This window comes from Tachypleus tridentatus, chromosome 1 (assembly GCF_004210375.1).
Source record: "Tachypleus tridentatus isolate NWPU-2018 chromosome 1, ASM421037v1, whole genome shotgun sequence".
Taxonomy (NCBI): Eukaryota; Metazoa; Arthropoda; class Merostomata; order Xiphosura; family Limulidae; genus Tachypleus; species Tachypleus tridentatus.
The window spans coordinates 73285477-73298867 of NC_134825.1; the positions used below are offsets into that span (position 1 = coordinate 73285477).

Genomic DNA, 13391 nt, shown 5'->3' on the forward strand with positions numbered 1-13391 from the left:
CGAAATACGTTAGTCTATCACCTTGGGAGAAAGACAACCCGCCTCTTGAACAAATGGAGAAGGGAAATTTAAATAAAGCAACCAACTATGACAAAATAAAGAAAAGTCAACAAAACGGAAGTTTTCATAGAATTAAATTGAAACAAACTAAACACAGTTTTTTACATATGTTTATTTATTGAGTGTACATTCATTCTAACAGCAAAACACAGTAACACAAGCAATGAGACCGTTGTCATGAATAGTAGACTAGAGAAAAATGTTGGTAAATTCAATTTATACTTAGCTAATGGTTTTAAGTACTAGATACTAAAACCAACTAGTTTTATTCTACGTTTCGACAACTACTTACATAGTAGTAATTCATCGGAGATAAGGCGTGCAAAGAGATAAACACAGTACAGAATTGTTTATTGTTTTGAATTAAGCGCAAAGCTACACAATAGGCTGTCTGTGCTCTGCTCACCAGGGGTTATCGAAACCCGGTTTTTAGCGTTGTAAGTCCGCAGACATACCGCTGCGCCACTGGGGGGGGGCTCACAGTACAGAAGTCGCGATACTAGAACTGGTACACTTTATGGTGAGCCCGGCATGGCCAGGTAAATTAAGGCATTTGACTTGTAATTTTAGGGTCGCGGGTTCGAATCCCCATCGCACCAAACATGCTTGCCGTTTCGGCCGTTGGTACGTTATAATGTGCTGTCAATCCCATCATTTGTTGGTAAAAGAGTAGCCCAATAGTTGGCGGTGGGTGGTGATGACTATCTACCTTCCCTCTAGTCTTACACTGCTAAATTAGGGACGGCTAGTACAGATAACCCTCTACTAGCTTTGCGCGAAATTAAAACAAACAAACAAACTTTCTGGTGCCGAAACTTAATCAACAAATTCTATATTAGTGATAATTTACAGATTGTATTGTTACTGTTTACATGGTAATAACAATAATAACAGACTAAGTATTCCCGCACCACTGTATATATTTTGCATCAAAATGTAAGAATGTTAGGTATAACTTGTTAACCTGTTAAGATTTGTCAGAATTAAGTTGGTGATCGAAAATGTTTTTATCTGTTAATTGTACCTAAATAATATTATCTATTCTGTGTAAACAAATTCATTTAACGCTGTGTAAATATTATCAAAAAGCAGGAAACTATGGTTCTAGTCTTATGTCGTTCTGGGTCGGACGTTGTCAGTTTGTCTGGTACTTCTGCTTTTGATTCGCCAGGCCTGAAGCTCTTTGCTGCTTCGTCATTATTCGTCAAGAAAGCATCGCTCTCTCTGTCTTCTTCAAGGCATCTCTTCGTGCTTGAAATTCCAAAACTCATCTATTCATAACTGGAATTTTATGAAATTCATTAACTTTTTCGCTAAAAGTTTCATAACTAACCAAGAAAAGGGCGAAGAGAAATAACTTTAACTTTTGAATGTCCCTGGTTTATCAAGCCTAAATAACTACCATGAGTGGATCGAATCTACCTTGAGATACTTCACCATTCTTTTCTTAACTGGGGTTTATTTGTTTGTTTTGAGTTTCGCGTAAAGATACGCGAGGGGTATTTATACTAGCCGTCCCTAATTTAGTAGTGGAAGTCTAGAAGGAAGGCAGCTTTTAACTAGGGTTCCTATTCTTGTACAGTTATAAGATCCTAATAGGATTCGGACTATCGCAACATCTTTTAGCACGTTTTCAAACTTAAACGCTGCAGACATACTGTCGCTGAGAGCACGTGTATTGTAGTGATGTCGTTTTCATTCAGATATTGGCGGTGGGTGGTGATGAACTTAGTCTTACACTGCTAAATTCTCAATAGCTCGAAAAATTTCAATTATAATTTCACATATTTACTTACATCTACAAAACCTTGTTAAACTAGTCTTGGCTGGGATTTTTTCTCGTATGTGTGTGACAAGGTATATTTGAAAAATGAATATAACAATTTTATATAGTTTAAGTAAAATACTCACTAAAAGTAAATAGAAGTTTATATTGAGTGGCACTAACCAACCGCATGCTATTGCTCTAATTATCGTGCATGTAGGGCCGCCCACCTATACAACTATCCCATAGAGTGCGTTTCATCCTTTTACTTCACCGCTTGGTTCAAATTAGTTGGGTTGGTTTGGTTCTTTGACGTTTATTAGCGCAAAGCATCTAGGCTATGTTGCAAAACGAACCTTTGTATTTCAGGCAATTCATTTTGTAGTATACAATGATTCAATGTGAAATTTCGATGGTGAAATATTACACGATACATACAGATTGAGTTGACTTTCTTTTCTATATTTTCGAACAAATGTTTCGTCTTAAATGAATAATTTGTAAAATGTGAAAAAAGCGAAATTTTTTTACCGTGCCTCGAGCGAACTGTCAGGTACTTTATCAGTTACGTTGCTATATGTCAGTGACAATGACCCTGTATCAAATCTTAAATGTTACACCTCTCGTTTTGACAATGTTGAGAGTAGCTCGCGTTGTTTTCTAAACAATCCAACAAAAGGTATTCAACCAAGGTTCCTGAACCAACATTTTTGTTGTTGTTTTCACGTTCCATCATTCACAGACGTCCATATTTTTTTCCACAGGCGGTAGTTTTCTTTTCTTGATGTTCACACTGAAGGTTTTGACGAAAGTACATAGACATTTTTAATAGCTTGTCAGAATCAGACCAGTTAGATGGTCTCTGTCTGGTTTTATATGAGATGAACGTCGCTTTGATAATGCACGCTACGTCGAAAGGCAGTTGCTGTTTATTGAGCCGCTGGGAAAATGTTAGACTAGTAGGAAGGAAAAAAGTGCTATTATAGTCCTATATTTAATTTGTTTTCAAGTTAACAGATGCTGAATAACACGATATCTATAATAATATTCTGATATCTATATGACATCAAATAACTTCTTTATGTATATAGTTAGAGTTGTTAAGACAAAAGTCTGCAACGAGAGTCTGTTTCGAATTTCGCACAAAGTTACACGAGGGCTATCTGCGCTAGCCGTCCCTAATTTACTAATGTAAGATTAGAGGGAAGGCAGCTAGCCAACTCTTGGGCTAATCTTTTACCAACAAATAGTGGAATTGACCGTTACATTATAACGCCCCCCACGGCTGAAAGGGCGAGCATGTTTGGGGTGGCAGGGATTCGAACCCGTGTCCTTCGGATTACGAGTCGAGTGCCTTAACCACCTGGCCATACCCGGCCATATTAAAGAGAAGGTAGCTGTTCGACATAATCCACTGCCAATTCTGGAACTCCTCTTTACCAAGAAAATGAGATTAATATCATAAAATTATAATGACCTCACAGCTGTAACGGCGATCATGTTCGGTGTTGGGAATTCGAGCCTGCGATCCGCAAATTGAGAGTCGAGCACCTTAACCACCAGAGAGGGAGTATAAAGAATAAACAAGAAAAAACGTACAAACTGCTTAAATTATATGTGTACTCTTCTCACTTTTAAACCAATATATGACTTAAAACACTCAAAGACAACGAATGAAATTTTGATAACAGAATTAAAGGAAAACATTTGAATTGTTCTATTTAATAAAGCAATTACAAAACGTCTTGCATTTATACTGCAAAGTAGAATACATTAGTCTATAATCACGAGGTTTACACAGATTAAGTTTATCTATTAGAGACTTGATGCTGCGCATGGATAGACGTCACCTGACTGCAAAATTAACTAAGAAACTCAGTAACCCTATACAATTATTTAACCTTTCTTTTTAGTTTTTATTGACATTTCACCCTATAGGTTTATTAAGAGCTGGAAGGAAATTTATGGTAAACTGTTAAAAGATTACGTTTACTAAAATTAACTTTTTAATAGTCTGATTTGCCCCCATCCCCAAAACTAGCCAGTCGATACAAACAGAATGATTGAATAAACATCACAACATTTACTTTTGAGTAATAATAAAAATCCATTAGAAATACATTGATAATGAAGTGGGAAGTGTTGTAAAGTTCACTGAAGCGTTGGTTCTTATTTTCTATACGAAGGAATTTTAATTTAACGGGGGGTATAAGTTACATTATTAATTCCAGGCTCTAGGTGGAACAAAAAGAAGTGTCCCAAAGGCCAGAATTTTTTTGTTTGTCATGTAATCAAACCTAGTCGTTCTTTGGCTACTGGCAAAATATTTACTTTTTGTGATTACAAACAGTTCATGGTTATCGAAAGTAGTATAACCCATTTATCAGGAAGGAAACTCTTGTCAACAGAACTCTGGGATGTCATTATATGCGAGTTTGTAGTGGAAATTAAAGATAGATTATCACGGTATGGGAAAGCTAAATAAAGCAGTAAAAAAACAAGAACAACGAGATATTGGTAAACTCATATTTTTTCGCCAAAAAACATTTTAGTTAATAATAGTCGAATAATCATTCATAAGTTATTCCAGATCACATTTTTTAAACCTAAAATTACCTTATTGAAGTATTTTGTACCCTTGTTTTATGTTAAACAAACGGCATTCAGTATAAATGTACATATCAATTTTGAATTAGGCTTCATATAAAATTAATCTATGCATAGTTAAAACATTGAATACACTTTTTAACAATGAACTTCATGGAGTATGAACCATAACATTATAACATTATTTCATCAAAGGGTTCATATATATATATAGTATGTTTAAATACAGTTTATCTGATGCAGCTTTCAGTGGTATACGTTATACCTTCTAAATTAGGATGTTAAAAAGTGAATTGTGTGAAATATTTTTTTGCTTGTGGTTAATTTAAACCGAACATAACCACAGTAATTGATAAAACATCATTTGAAGTTCGATTAGTCCTGCTTGAATTTATTTTTAATTCTTATAACCACTCACTATAAGCAAATAAAATAATATAAAATTAATTTGATAGCTGGAGATAAAAAGTTGAAACGTAAGTTCAAGAGTTTCATGTTAAAAGTAGACGGTTATTTAATGTGATCATTAAACTGCTTATTTTCATAACAATATAACTTCCTTCACCCTTCATGTCTGTCATATCTTGGCCACCAATGCACCTAAATAGATCCGCACTGACATTATAATTGTAAATATTGTCCGGGGTAGCAAGCTTCTTAACCCTTCTTGGCCTGTCTTGTGATTAGCATGTTCGGACTGTGAATCAAAGGATTCATTGTTCGCGTTCTGTTGGTTCGTAAACTGCTATGAACAGTAATGGACAGTTTTCACTATTTAGTCAGAAACAGCTGTTCAAACGTGGGGCTGTTGATTAGAAGCCTTTATTTTAGTCTATCAGTTCAAAATAATTAGGGATGGATGTGCGTAGATACTCCTTATAACTCTGCTCTAAAATTCTAAAATGAACAAAATTTTGATGAGCTATTTGGTTCTTTGTTCTTATCATAAGAAGTTACCTGAAACATTTTTACTCATTTTCCCTCTGATGAAAGGTGCGTGTTTTCTCTTGTTTTTTCTTTTCAACCATCTTCTGTATATCAGTTTAGCGATTAATCAACTTGTTAAAAAAAATAGTTAAACAGTGTTGTGACAGTACTAGGTTCTCAATCTTTGTCTCTACTGATTAGATGTGATAAAAAAGAGGATTTTATTTTTAGAAAATAGTAATACCTTTCTTTTAAACTGAAACCATAAGTCGTATCATTCAAAATAGAATACATCTGTTGTCTATATGTTCTGTAATTTTCTTTTTCAATTTAATTTTTTGGTTGCAGTTTCTTTTCACATATGTGCAACATATATTCTTATATCTATTATAAAATAATAAAGCTGCTATATAATACACGAGTAACGTCAGAGCCTTGTAAGTGCGCAAAAGCGAAATAAAAATAGGTCATTGTTTCGTAGGTTAACGGAACGTTTCATTACACGAATTCTCAAAGATAAATGTCGTTGTAAGAAAACGACGACAGACTTTTTGTCACGCAAATTATAAAAATTGAGTTTGATTTGAATATCTTGAGCCATTGTTTGCCAACAAACTGAGGAATTGATTAACACGTTACAACCTCACCCCTCCCACCATCCACAATTGAAAGAGTGAGGGATTCAAAAGCGAACCCTAGATTGCGAGTTAAACGCCCTCACCACCAGGTCATTCCAGATTATTGTGTTTTAATATACAAAAAATTAAACTTTTGAAATGGCTTTAGATCCTTTAAAGTAAGAAAAGTGATTAGTTCACCTAATTTTTCACAAACGTCTTTGTGATAATTGTTTTAAGTTGGATTAAATAAGTCAAGAAAAATTATGGGTATCTTTATAAGCTCAATATTAACGTCTTGCCAATTTAACTGTTGGTATAACTATTCGTAAAACACAGAACTTTTTCTGAACTGCTTTTTTATATCAAACAAGCATACGCACTGATGCAAAACTAATTTTACATTTCGACCTAAAAAAACAAAAAAAACGAAACGTAGCTTATATGTTATTATCTATGTGTGTAACTACAATTTTTGCGCCATCTAGTAAATAGCACCACAAATAAAAATCCATAAAAAATTCACATTTTAAGTATTCAAGATTCAGACAATTAGAAAAATACTTCTGGTATGTGCAACAACCACTTACTTATCTCAGAACATAAAATAAAATACTCTCCTTTCAAGAACACGACATTCACTAGAATTGTACATGGGGGTTTGATTATATTTTATTGACGTAATTTTTAAATGCAGTATTGAGAAACTGGAGCTCTTAAAAACCTATTGTGTCAATAAACGGCATCACTTTTAACATATAAAAAGATTATTGTTTATATAAATAAAATGTATGAACATTTTAAGCTCTGTTCATTGAATTATTTTAACGCAATGAGTTATGTATGAGTAAAGAGCACAATCAGAGCACTTTTCCCGTGCAGTATTCATTGTTCACTTTTTTTAAAAAAATTGTTTTTTGAATGAGGTATGAATACTACGAATATTAATTACTAGTGCCAACTGCCGTCCGTATTGCAAGTTTTCTACTTGTATATTTTGATTAAATTTTCCCCTGCAAGTTATAATGAAATAACTGAGTTTCGATCGGTTCATCTACGTTTTGAAGTTATATTCCCTGGCTGTTAGTAAGTCCACATTTATTAAAACTTCACTTGAACAACAACAAACTTCACCTTATGAATGTTCAGTAGCTATCAAAGCCTATAAGTTGGAGTCAAAATGCAACGAATAAATGAGCCCACGAACGTTTGAATAAATTGTTATTTAATGTTGGATTGAAAGTACGAGTATCCGAGACATTTGTTGCTTGTACCAAATCTGGAAATTTGTTGATAAAATGGAACATCACTATCATTGCAAACGTGTAATATTGGTTCTATGGCTCCAAAATAATACAATATAAAACTTCTATAGTCCTTCGTAACTGGTCCGACATAGCCAGGTGAATAGGGCGTTCAATTTATAATCTGAGGGTCGTAGGTTAAAATCTCCGTCACATCAAACATGCTTGACCTTTTAGCCATGGAGGCGAGGCGTTATAGTGTGACGGTCAATCCCACTATTCGTTGGTAATAAAGTAGCCCAAGAGTTAGCACTGAATGATGATGACTACTCTGCCTTCCCTTACAATGTTAAATTAGAAATGGTTAGCGCAGGTAACCTTCGTGTAACTTTGATAGAAATTCAAAAATAAACAAGCCTTTGTAAATTTTATTAATAGGTTTGTGGTTGTTTAAAATTAATTGGTTTTTTTACCTAAAATTGTATATAATTCATATTAAATATATGTAAAAATGTTAAAAGGAAAATATTTATAAAAAAACATCTATTGAAAAGAATTATTTAAACCATAACGGTGAATATAAATATTCAGTCAGCCCTGCTTTTGTTGTAATATTGATTTGAATTATCTTGGGTAGTTTGATCTAAATTTTGCCATTTTTATAATCGAATACCTTTCAGTTCTTGAACTAGTGCTGGCTTGTTTTGCCAATATCATGAGCATCTATCAAGTTCTACCAAACATGTTCAATTAGATTTAAATCTGATTTTTATCCAACCTGGGATAAAGACTGGATTATTTTCGCTTCTTTTTAGGCCTTACTTTTACTGGTAGGTTGGAACAGCTTCTTATAGGTTTGTTCTGGTTTCATGATAATAAGTATAGCAGTAGATCTTTTGTTAAAACCTTGATGTACTTTTTAACATTCAGGCACTATTCGGTGAAAATCAATTTGATCTTCTTGAATTACAGACCGTAACATTTTCACCATGATTCACAACTGCTTGTAGGAAATTTGAATCCCAAGGAGCTTCGTCGGATTTCTTCCATGAATAGGTAAGTCTATATAAAATTAATGTATTGGCAAAGCTTGATTTCATTTGACCAAACAACAGACTACCAAAATTGTGGCTTGTCTCGGTGTTCCCTGGCCCATAACAGGTCAGTTCGTTTATTGTTATCAAATACTAGGGAACTCTGAGAGAGGTTTTTGTTTGTTAACTCAATCAGTTTAAAATTGTTTAAATAGCACGTGGAGATATTTTCACAGATTTTGTAATGTCCTTTCTGGTAGCAAGTTTCTGGTTTCTTTTTTCCCTTATTACACGTTTAAGCCGAGTTCTAACAGCTGATTTTACACTTTTTTATTGTTTTTGTTCTGCATAGGCCTTCAAATAAATGGGTCCACATTGGCAAATTTTTGGTATTTACGCTAGACATCATTGAAACAATATAGCGTATTTTGTCATTTATCGAGCTGTATGTGTTCGCCAGACCATATTATTGTCAATTTACAAGAATGTGTTCAAATAGTCTCAAAAGTGAGTGTGCAAAGAAAATAACTTCGCAACTAACTGTACAACTGATTAAAGCCGCGCCGACAGCATATACGTGCAGCACAAAATATGCTATGTAGAAAGTTATATAAAAGTAACAATAACAAAAAACAACAGTAGAGATTCCCGAAAATGAGTAAAATTGAAATAACGTTGTTGATAGTCCTTTTCTCTGTCCTAAAATTATATAAATCTATATTCGTTTCAATAACAGAACACTATTTGTTTGTTGTTTAACACAAAGCTACACAATGGGCTATTTGTACTGATCCCACCACAAGTACCTAAATCCAGTTTTTAACGTTATAAGCTTTCAAACTTATCGCTGAGTTGTTGGGATTTCTGAGAACAATGGCTTATTGAAGAACAAGTAAAGATCAACTTTTATAAAAGGAAGTATATGTAGGAATGAATAATATCAATACTTCAAAAATAATGTAAACAAGATAGTAGGGATGGCATTTGGTTAATCTCTACACATTTACACAGTGTAGTACAATTTTAGCAGACAAAAATAGGATAAATGAAACTAAGTTGTGATTAAATATATATATATATATATATAATTCTTGTCTGTGTTATTATGTAGGATTGATACAAATGTTCTTGTTGGTACTATCTTGTTGGTATTGTTTTTGAAGGATTTATATTAGCCATCACTATATTTATTTCCTTTTTTTGTTTTGAAAATATTTTCTTCTCTTGTTTGAATGGTTTTAACATAATATTTTAATGGACAGAGGAATGTTGTATTTATAAGCAAGTTCTAAGTACAATGAGGTTCCAACTACAATATTTATTTTTTCACTATTATTGGTTGGTAATTTAAGTTTCATTCTGTACTTAAGTTTTTTAACTGAACTCCAAGTTAATGTAAAAAAAACCTATCTTCAAGGGATAATAATAACATCGTTTACACTAGCTATTAATAATGCTTATAAAACAGATACTCTGTTTGATACTACGTCATCTCAATAAAATTGGTTAACATCAGTGTTTTGGTTTTATCATGTAATAAAAATGAATCAGAAGAAAAGAAGAACAAAAATTCAAACTTTTGCTATGATATTTACAGACATTCCTAGAACTTGTGACCCAGTCATTATATATTTATTATAAAAAAAAACACTATATAGTATTATAAAGTTTTGATGATCTATTGATATTGTATTTAAAATACGTTTTTGACCAACAATCCGAGACATCTCTACACAAGCAGAACTACTACCTGCCTAATAGTGCTCACTGTAAATTGGTGTATAAGATGGAAAACTTTCGGGCATCTTTTATTAAAATTACACATACTTTCGACTGGGTTTATAAAATTTAATACTGCGTCTCGTTAATGGAATGTTTTCTGTAAAGTATGTATGAAATAAATCTGTTGAATGACAAAAATAATAACAGCAACCGGGTATTAATACTGGTATAGTAAATGAAATAATGCAGTACGAAATAAATAATTTATTAAACTGTTTCCCGCTGGTACAGCAGTAAGTCTACGGATTTAACACGCTAGAAGGAGCGGTTTGATTCCCCTCAGTGGACTCAGGAGATAGGCCGATGTGGGTTTGCTATAAGAAAACACACATTTATTAAACTTATTAATGCAGTTAGTTTAAAATGTTTAATTTTTATATCATTCAGTTAAACATCTTAAATTAATTATGAGACTTATTTTAAAGTTTCATACACCATGATAAAGTTTGGAGAAATGCACTTTAATGTATTTAAAACATGTGACGTTCAATACGAAAGAGAAAGTTATATAAATAAAGTAAAAAAAACACATTCGTATTCTGTACTCAATATTACTTACTTTGTATTCAGTTCAAAAAGTTATACAAATAAAGTAAAAAACAAATTCCTATACTCAATTCAATATTTCTTACTTCGTATGCTGCTCAAAAAATTATACCGAAAGTTAACAAGTAAACTTTTCCGCAACTGAGTCGAAATAACTTTGTGTTATTCTTTGTAATAAGCACAAACTACACATGACCTATTTGTGCTTTGCCCTCTAAGGGTGTCGAAACCGGAGTTTTAGCGTTATAATTTCTCAGTCTTACTACTGAATCACAAGGGAAGCCCTATTTGATTATAGTTGCCATAGCTGAAAAACGTTGTTGTCGACTAGCTGCTTACCTTCTATTCTAACATTTCAAATTTCTTCCTTATGGTTTTAAGTGCAGGTTAACGAACAAAACAGTTTCCTGCACTCGATTCAATATTATTTACTTAATGATCTACCCACAATAAAACAAAACAAAAAACATCAAATGCTCACACACAAGAAACAGTATAACTTTTGCTATACACTACTTAGCAAATTAGTTTGTTGTTAAGTGTCCTATGGGTTATCTATGCTCTGCCAACCACGCATTTCAAAACCGTTTTTTAGTGTTATAACCTTTTGTACGCGGTTAATGAATGAACATGGCACTGAGAAAGGCTGATGTATCTATAAGACTATAAACGATACACAACACTACTATGTAATCGTCCAGCATTTAGCAGACATCACAATGTAAAATTCACTGTTTGTAGGATCCCAACAACAGTATAAGAAGGAGGAAAAAAGTATCCGCTACAGCCTGATCCGCACAAGGATCAAGATCTCTATACAGACAGATAGTCCTAAAACTTTGTTTGTTTGTTTTTGAATTTTGCGCAAAGCTACACGAGGGCTATCTGCGCTAGCCGTCCCTAATTTAGCAGTGTAAGATTAGAGGGAAGGCAACCAGTCATCACCACCCATCGCCAACTCTTGGGCTACTCTTTTACCTACAAATAATGGAATTGACCGTAGCATTATAACGCCCCCACGGCTAAGAGGGCGAGCATGTTTGGTGCGAGGGGGATTCGAACTCTCGACCCTCAGAATACGAGTCAAACGCCTTAACCCACCTGGCCATGCCGAACCGTTCTCAAACTTACCACCGAGCTACCAAAGTGCGTATCTAGCATGATCGTAATATTAATTAAATAATACTAAATTGATATACGTTTCTTACGTAATGCAAGTGATGTAAACAATGTAAAAAAGAAGTTCGATGTAGAAATGACATGAGAATCAAGGTAGAGATGATTAGCAGCAGCATTTGACACTCACTTAATCAGGATTAGAGTAATTTAATCCATAAGACCTTTTTTTCCTTTTTGTTAGCTTCGTTTTTGGGCCCCAGCAATACCAAGCATGGGGTGAACGTATACCAGATTCAATTTTATTACTCGTCAATTATCTTAGGAAGGATTAGATTAAATACATCAATCGAGAGGATTTTATCAACTTAATCGAAAATTATAATTAAATCTCAAATTGATGAAGAGATGATGGAACTATAAACTAAAACTTTGCACTTGTAAAAACAAACAAACAACAACACAATAAACAGAGCCTTTATGCCGCAGCTAAAAATACGCTTTGTAAAAACTGCAGTTCAAACGTTTCATAGCTGTACTATAAATAAACATAACAGAACATCGGAGGAATCTAGAAAGAATCCACGTGTTTAGTACCGAATTTATTTTAACATCAATGAATGGGTAAAAGTGGAGCACTAAAGATTTAAAGCCATTTGTATAAGTAATCATACATTAGAGGGCGCCATAAACGAGTTATGATATGACTAGAATGCATAGTATTACAAAGTACATCGAGAAACATCTCAATAAAACTTCGTGGGTCAGCGGCAAGTTCGTGATTTTACAATATTCAAATCTGAGGTTCGATTCCTCGCGCTGTACAGAGTACAGGTTGCTACTGTGTAAATTTGTGCTAATAACAAACAGATTCGAACACCTTAAAGGTACGAGAAGAAATCATAATTTGACAAAAAAAACTCTCAAAGCAAGTGTCCGTGGGGCAATGTTTCCTCTTTACAACAGTTTTATATATTATTGAACTTTAGATCTGAATGTTCTATTTATCTAAAGAACTTTTGTTGTGAGAAAGAGTAGAAAAGCGCATTCATCTAAGTGTCAGGCTCTAATTTAGTTCGTTAAGGAAGAGTGGGGGGTGCTTATAGAACTCTTAAATTAGTTATAATGCGAGAAAGCCTATTCAATACAAACACAAGGTCCACCCATACGCCGCAATTTGGAAATCAAAGGACTTTTCGCCTCGAGAAACAAGACGTTGAAAACGTGATCTGTTGTTTAACTTGTTCGTTTTATTGTGTTAGTTGAATGCCAGAACCTCATTTGTCTAGTGTGAAACCGTGTGTCTATCTGAAATCGATGCATATGTCATTTCGGTTTCAAACACAAAACAACTTTACTTGCTTAAGACTGCAGAGTCACGTCTATTTAACACATAAGAAGTAGTACAGCGATATAAGGAAAACTCCATTTACTGTAATATACATGTACGTCTCCTGTACTGTATGATACGAATCAAAGCTTCTCACTGGCAGGTGGCGTCACAGTCAGCTAAGCAAGTTAACACTCACGCAATAGGAAATACAGAGCGTGGCTCTTCTCTACTTATCTTAATAGATAAGCTTGATTATAATATTCTATACAGTTTCTGATGTTGGGCTCTTAATGGCGTTGTTAATGGTAACTTCGATAGGAATTCAATCGTTTTCTTTCTCACTCATCCTCACTTTAATTA

General features: G+C 33.7%; 1 protein-coding gene across 3 annotated transcripts in view; it reads right to left on the reverse strand.

Moving 5' to 3' along the window:
- Window positions 1-10225: 10225 nt before the first annotated feature.
- The window catches only part of LOC143252342 (uncharacterized), a 41043-nt gene continuing 37877 nt past the window's right edge, over window positions 10226-13391 (reverse strand). For all 3 annotated transcript variants that reach the window (XR_013028942.1, XM_076504333.1, XM_076504328.1), the window contains one exon: window positions 10226-10350. The gene's annotated coding sequence lies outside the window, so the exon portion shown is untranslated. The remainder of the gene's footprint in view (window positions 10351-13391) is intronic.